This window comes from Colobus angolensis, unplaced genomic scaffold (assembly GCF_000951035.1).
Source record: "Colobus angolensis palliatus isolate OR3802 unplaced genomic scaffold, Cang.pa_1.0 Scaffold10, whole genome shotgun sequence".
In the NCBI taxonomy this organism is placed as follows: domain Eukaryota; kingdom Metazoa; phylum Chordata; class Mammalia; order Primates; family Cercopithecidae; genus Colobus; species Colobus angolensis.
Genome location: NW_012110919.1, coordinates 8,912,239 through 8,918,087, shown reverse-complemented (window position 1 = coordinate 8,918,087; position 5,849 = coordinate 8,912,239). Strand labels below are relative to the sequence as shown.

General features: G+C 37.4%; 1 pseudogene; it reads left to right on the top strand.

The window, feature by feature from the left end:
* Positions 1 to 4,510: 4,510 nt before the first annotated feature.
* On the top strand, positions 4,511 to 5,196 carry LOC105506267 (annotated as a pseudogene).
* The last annotated feature ends 653 nt before the right edge of the window (positions 5,197 to 5,849 follow it).

The window sequence follows — 5,849 nt, the reverse complement described above, 5'->3', positions numbered from 1 at the left end:
ATGATATAGATATATCATATAGAGATCTACTAATCTATCTATATATAGTCCTTTGCAGCATATATTTTATATATATATATATTTTTTACATCCCTGCAATATATACATTGTACATATTGCAAAGAGCACAGAGGTCAAGTGCACTAAACTATGTGTGTGTGTGCACGTGTGTGTGTGTGAGAGAGAAAGATGTTCCAACAGTTCTGTGAGCTGTTATAACAAATTACTGAACCTGGGGGGAGGATTATGGGAACCCCTGATTTGTAGCTAAGTTGGACAGAAGTGTGGATACCCTGAACAATGGAATTAATGTATGATTAATTCCATTTTCCCTTAGTCAGATTCCCAAGCCTGGGGGGAGGATTATGGGAACCCCTGATTTGTAGCTAAGTTGGACAGAAGTGTAGATACCCTGGACAACCAATATTTGTGACTGGCAGTAGGGCAGTCTTCTGGGACTGAACCCTTAACCTATGAGATCTGTCTTAACTATGCGTAGTCAGTGTCAGAATTGAATTAAGCTATAGAACACTCAGTTTGTGTCTGGAAAGTTAGAGAACTGGTTGGTACAAGAAGAAAAATTCCCATGCCTTTGGTATCAAAAGTTTTGTGAGCAGAGAAACAGTTTTCTTTTAAATGTAAGAACTTGCCAATGTATAAATGTAACTTATACATTTAATTTTCATTTTACCAAAGAGAAAGAGATAAGGAAAATGAATGCATCAGAAGGAGTGCTTTCAGACACAGGAGGTCAACCTGCATTCCAGGTAGGGTTGCTCTTCTTGGGAAAAAGAGGGTGGCACAGAGCAAATAGCAGAAAAAGAAAGAGAGAGAAAAAAACTCCTGTTAGAATGGATTTAAATTTCTGTCATCCTGAAACTTTTACAATTTAGGGAGGCTTTTTAAAAAAAAAAAAAAAAAGCACCTAAAGTTATAAATAATAATAATTAGAATGGCTATTTAGAATTAGAATAGAAATCCAACAAACAATAGATTTTTAAAAGCTGACAAATACCACAAACATCATGAAAAATAACAATGTTTATATTACTCAACTGCCTGACACAGCTCTATAATATTTTTAGCTGCATATTCTCTAATTGTTTCTTCAAATGACTATAGTTTTGAAATGTAGTTATTTCTAGGGAAAATAAAAAACAATCATCATTTCAGCAATATTGATTAATATCTGTTTTTATTGTTAATAATTTAGAAATTTTAACACTAATTACTGGCACTATCTCACAAATTTAAGAAAATTATTATCATGTTCTGTTATATATGAGCTATTACAGATGTACCCACTATTTGTAATACTGGTATGTGATAAATTCTCTTTTTTACTGTCACCATCAAAAAAAAATCTTTGTAACTTTTGTGATTGCAAATACCATATTATAATGAATGTATTTCTGACAGGAGAGAAATTCTGTTCTGATCAGACATTAATGAGAAGTAATTGCCCCCTTTTCAATTTTACATGTCTGCTAATAAATTTTCCACAGACTAGCTCTTGGTTCCACACAGTTGCAACCTGTTTCCCCTCCAGGATTCCACATTCTTCCTGTGCCACTGGACATGCTCATATCATGGTGATATGGCCCTTGGCCCTGCACCTTGATGTCATGAAGCTAAATGAGTTAGTGCAATGAATGGTAGAAGTGTGCCTGGAAGCCATTTCATCAACAGAAAGACGAGCAATAACTTGACTTCACACAGAGGGAACTGAGCTACACAAATACATCCACTAAACACAAATTAATGTATGATTAATTCCATTTTCTCTTAGTCAGATTCCCAAATTACCCGCAGCTACATCAACAATATCTGACTTGAAGGAAAGTATGACACAGTGGAGAGTGGAGTGGAAAGAAACCGTGGCCTTCAGTAATTGTGGTAGTTATTTCATTTTTGCAAATTTTACACATTTACAGAACCTTGGAAAAGGGGTAGTGCAGTTGAAGATTTCCAAAGTTTCAGTTTCTTAGCTTCATGGTAAATCCAACTCTCTTCAAGCCGGCATCTTCCTGAGTGCTTAGGAAAGATGGGAAGCTAAGCTCCTCCATAAAATGCTATTGATGATAACTTAGCATTTAGAGACTATTCTTTGAGAAAAAGCATTATCAAAGACTGGAGATAAATCATACTTAGTAATTAGGGTCCTAAAGCAAGGTACCATATAGATATTTCTCATGTCAACTGATGGAATGTCATAGAACACACTACAAGAAAAATCCAAATGGGTATGGCAGTATTCCCATAGATCTAATTTCTTATTGGGAAGAAACTGTATTTTACTGTCAGACACAAAGTGTCTTATTTATAATTTATTGAATATTGTGACACAATAAGAAATATATATTTGGTCTCTGTCTCTTGTTCTGACACAAAGCTTCTAAAACCCTTGCAATTTCCTGAGTGATGGGGTTGACAAAAATGTCTCACACAGAGCTCCTAAATCTCTTGGAAATTTTTGGGTGATATTAGAATCTCTTGTTTTAATGAGATGACTCTTAGTGTGCTCATAAATAGCTTCAGGATAAGAGCTGGTCATCAGAAAGACCAAATCATGATTAGAAACTTGAAACTGTCAGCTCCATTCCCTATCATATGGGGAGGAAAGAGGAACTGAAGATTGAGTTAATAGTCAATCATACCGATACAATAAAGCCTCCAGAAAAATCCCTAAACGCTGGAATTTGGAGAGCTTCTAGGTTGGTGAATGCACCCATGTGTCAGACGGGTAGCATACCCCAATCCATGGAAACAGAACTTTCTGTTCAGGACCCTTCTGGACATGACCCCATATACTTCTTCATCTGGCTGTTGATTTGTAGCCTTTATAAAATACTTTGTAATAAAAATGTTAAGTAAAGTGTTTCCCTGAGTTCTGTGAGCTGTTATAACAAATTATTGAACCTGGGGGGAGGATTATGGGAACCCCTGATTTGTAGCTAAGTTGGACAGAAGTGTAGATACCCTGGACAACCAGTACTTGTGACTGGCAGTAGGGCAGTCTTCTGGGACTGAACCCTTAACCTATGAGATCTGCCTTAACTATGCGTAGTCAGTGTCAGAATTGAATTAAGCTATAGGACACTCAGTTTGTGTCTGGAAAGTTAGAGAACTGGTTGGTACAAGAAGAAAAATTTCCATGCCTTTGGTATCAAAAGTGTTGTGAGCAGAGAAACAGTTTTCTTTTAAATATAAGAACTTGCCAAACAGGCATGGTGGTTCATGTCTGTAATCCCAGCCATTTGGGAGGTTGAGGCGGGAGGATTGCTGAGCCCAGGAGTTTGAGATCAGCTTGGGCAACATAGCAAAATCCCATTTCTACAAAAAAACACAAAAATTAACCAGGAATGGTGGCATGCTCCTATAGTCCCAACTACTTGGTGAACTGAGGCAGGAGGATCACTTGAGCCCAAGAGTTTGAGGCTGCAGTGAGCTATGATCATACCACTACAGTTCAAACTGGATGACAAAGTGAAAGACCCTGTCTCTTGAAAAAAAAAAAAAGAAAAGAAAAAGGAAAAAAAGAATATACTTTAAAACATTTATAGTTTTTATCCTTTAGTACAGATTTCAGTCATTCACAAATTCTGCTGTTGTCTGTAAATCCTCTGGGCAAGTGACCGAACTTTATGGACACTACATCACTAGTATAGTCTTTAGTCCTGATTTTGATGTTCAAGTTGGGTTAAACCAGGGTAAATAGCCCCTATATAGTATTCTGTCTTAATAAGACTTATTTGCTGGGTATGCTGCAAGTTACAGAAAGATAACATATTTCGAAGACTGAAAGAATCACCTGTATTATGAGTACACTATTTGCAATAACTAAAACTAGACATTCTGAACTGAAAGCTTAAAAGTATGGTGGGTTCTTCAGGTGGTACATCGAAACTAGAGCAAATGAAAGAAATAATGACAATAGATCCCATAAACTGATGAATATGCTCTATGACAAAATTTAAACAAGATTTAAAATGTTAATTATAAAATCTATGATGGTTGATAGTGAAATGAATTACTTTTCTATTATGAAGGAGATACACAAAAACACCAAATCACTGTAAGAAAAAGAGATTCCCTTATTGCATAAAGCTAAGTGTGAGGCATATGGGGAGTCATGAAGTCAAGATCCTGACTCTGAGTGTAAAGAAATAGAAGCAAAAGCTACTAGCACAGCATTCCAGAGGATATGCTCTTGCTTCTCAAATGCTTACCTCAAGTTATTGAAGGAATCATGTTTGCTTTATATACGTATGTATTTCTTATGTGCATAATTAAGAATTTGTTAAAGAAATCTAGGGCTGACAAATCCCATAAAGAAGTTACCTACATTCTTTTTCTTTGGGATAAAAATATCTCTAGGCTGCTGCTGGTGCTGGGGCCCGAGGAGGTCTGCGCCGGAGGAGGGCCGCAGGAACTGAGCGAGTGACAGACGCACCACCCGTCAATGCTACAACCTTGTAGGGCCTCCATGGACCCTCTACGTGAGTGTAGAATGAGCCAAGCAGACTCAAACACAGCAGCTATTCCACATGTAGTGGAAGATATTCAAGGAGACGACAGATGGATATCTCAGCACAACAGATTTGTCCTGGATGGTAAAGACAAAAAGCCTAATGTTCTGTTTGTTGGAGACCCCATGGTGCAGTTAATGCAGCAACATGAGATATGGCGAGAGCTTTTTCCCCCATTTCACGCACTGAATTTTGGAACTGAGGAAGATACAAGACATGTTTTATAGAAACTAAAGAGTAGAGAACTGGAGAATATTAAACCTAAGGTCATTGTTGTCTGGGTAGGAACAAACAACCATGAAAATACAGCAGTAGAGTTAGAAGGTGGGATCAAGGCCATCATTCACTCTATCAATTTACCAATATAAGGCAACCACAAGGCAAAATTCTTGTATTGGAAGTGTTACCTTGAGGGAAGAAGCCCAACCCTTTGAGGCAAAAGGTGAACTAGCTTCTCAAGGTTTCCTTGCTGAAGCTTGCCCATGTGTAGGTCCTGCATACAGACAGGGGCTTCATGTACCCTGACAGTGCCATCTCCTGCCATGAGATATTTGATTTTCTGCATCTTACAGGAGAGGGCTATGCAAAGATCTGCAGAGCCCTCTATGAACTGATTGTGCAGCAGATGGAGGAAACACCCAAGGAGAAACAAACCACCATTGCCTGACTGGCTCCCATCAGTGTTAATTTCTTCCCAGCTTCCTCGATCAGTTATGCCATTGGTACTACAGAATTCATCTCTTTCTCAAGGCACGTTGCATTGCAGAATGTTCCTGGATGTTGGATCTAGTGTTTGAAAGGGTAGAGGGATTTTCACTGGTCCTGCACGTAGAAGGTTTATTAGACACAGGAGAATAATTAGCCTAGGAAGATTGTTGTTTAAATTTATATGAAACCAGAAGGAGACTTTTTAGTTGTATGTGTGATGCATTTGTTGACTTATCACTGTTTTTTCTAGGACAATATCAAGTCCAAGTACTGAACAATATGAAGCTTTATTTCTTGGCCTCGCTTTCTATGGGTTATATCATATATAATAATTATCAGAATCACACCTACTTGGCTTAAAAACAGATTTTTATTCTCACTTTTAAAGATCATAATTTAGCCTTTTTTCTTATTTTGCTTTATTCATATGTATCCTCAATATTTTCTTAACATGTAGCAACAGATTGAACATGCTTGCTATTCAAACATGAAAGATACTATAGTTACAAGGGAATTTGTTCCACTTTCTTAATCCTTCCTATGCTTAGCAGTGAAAAACAAATTTTGCCCCATGCAGGGAATCGTTTGGAAGGTTTTTTGTTTCTGTTTGTT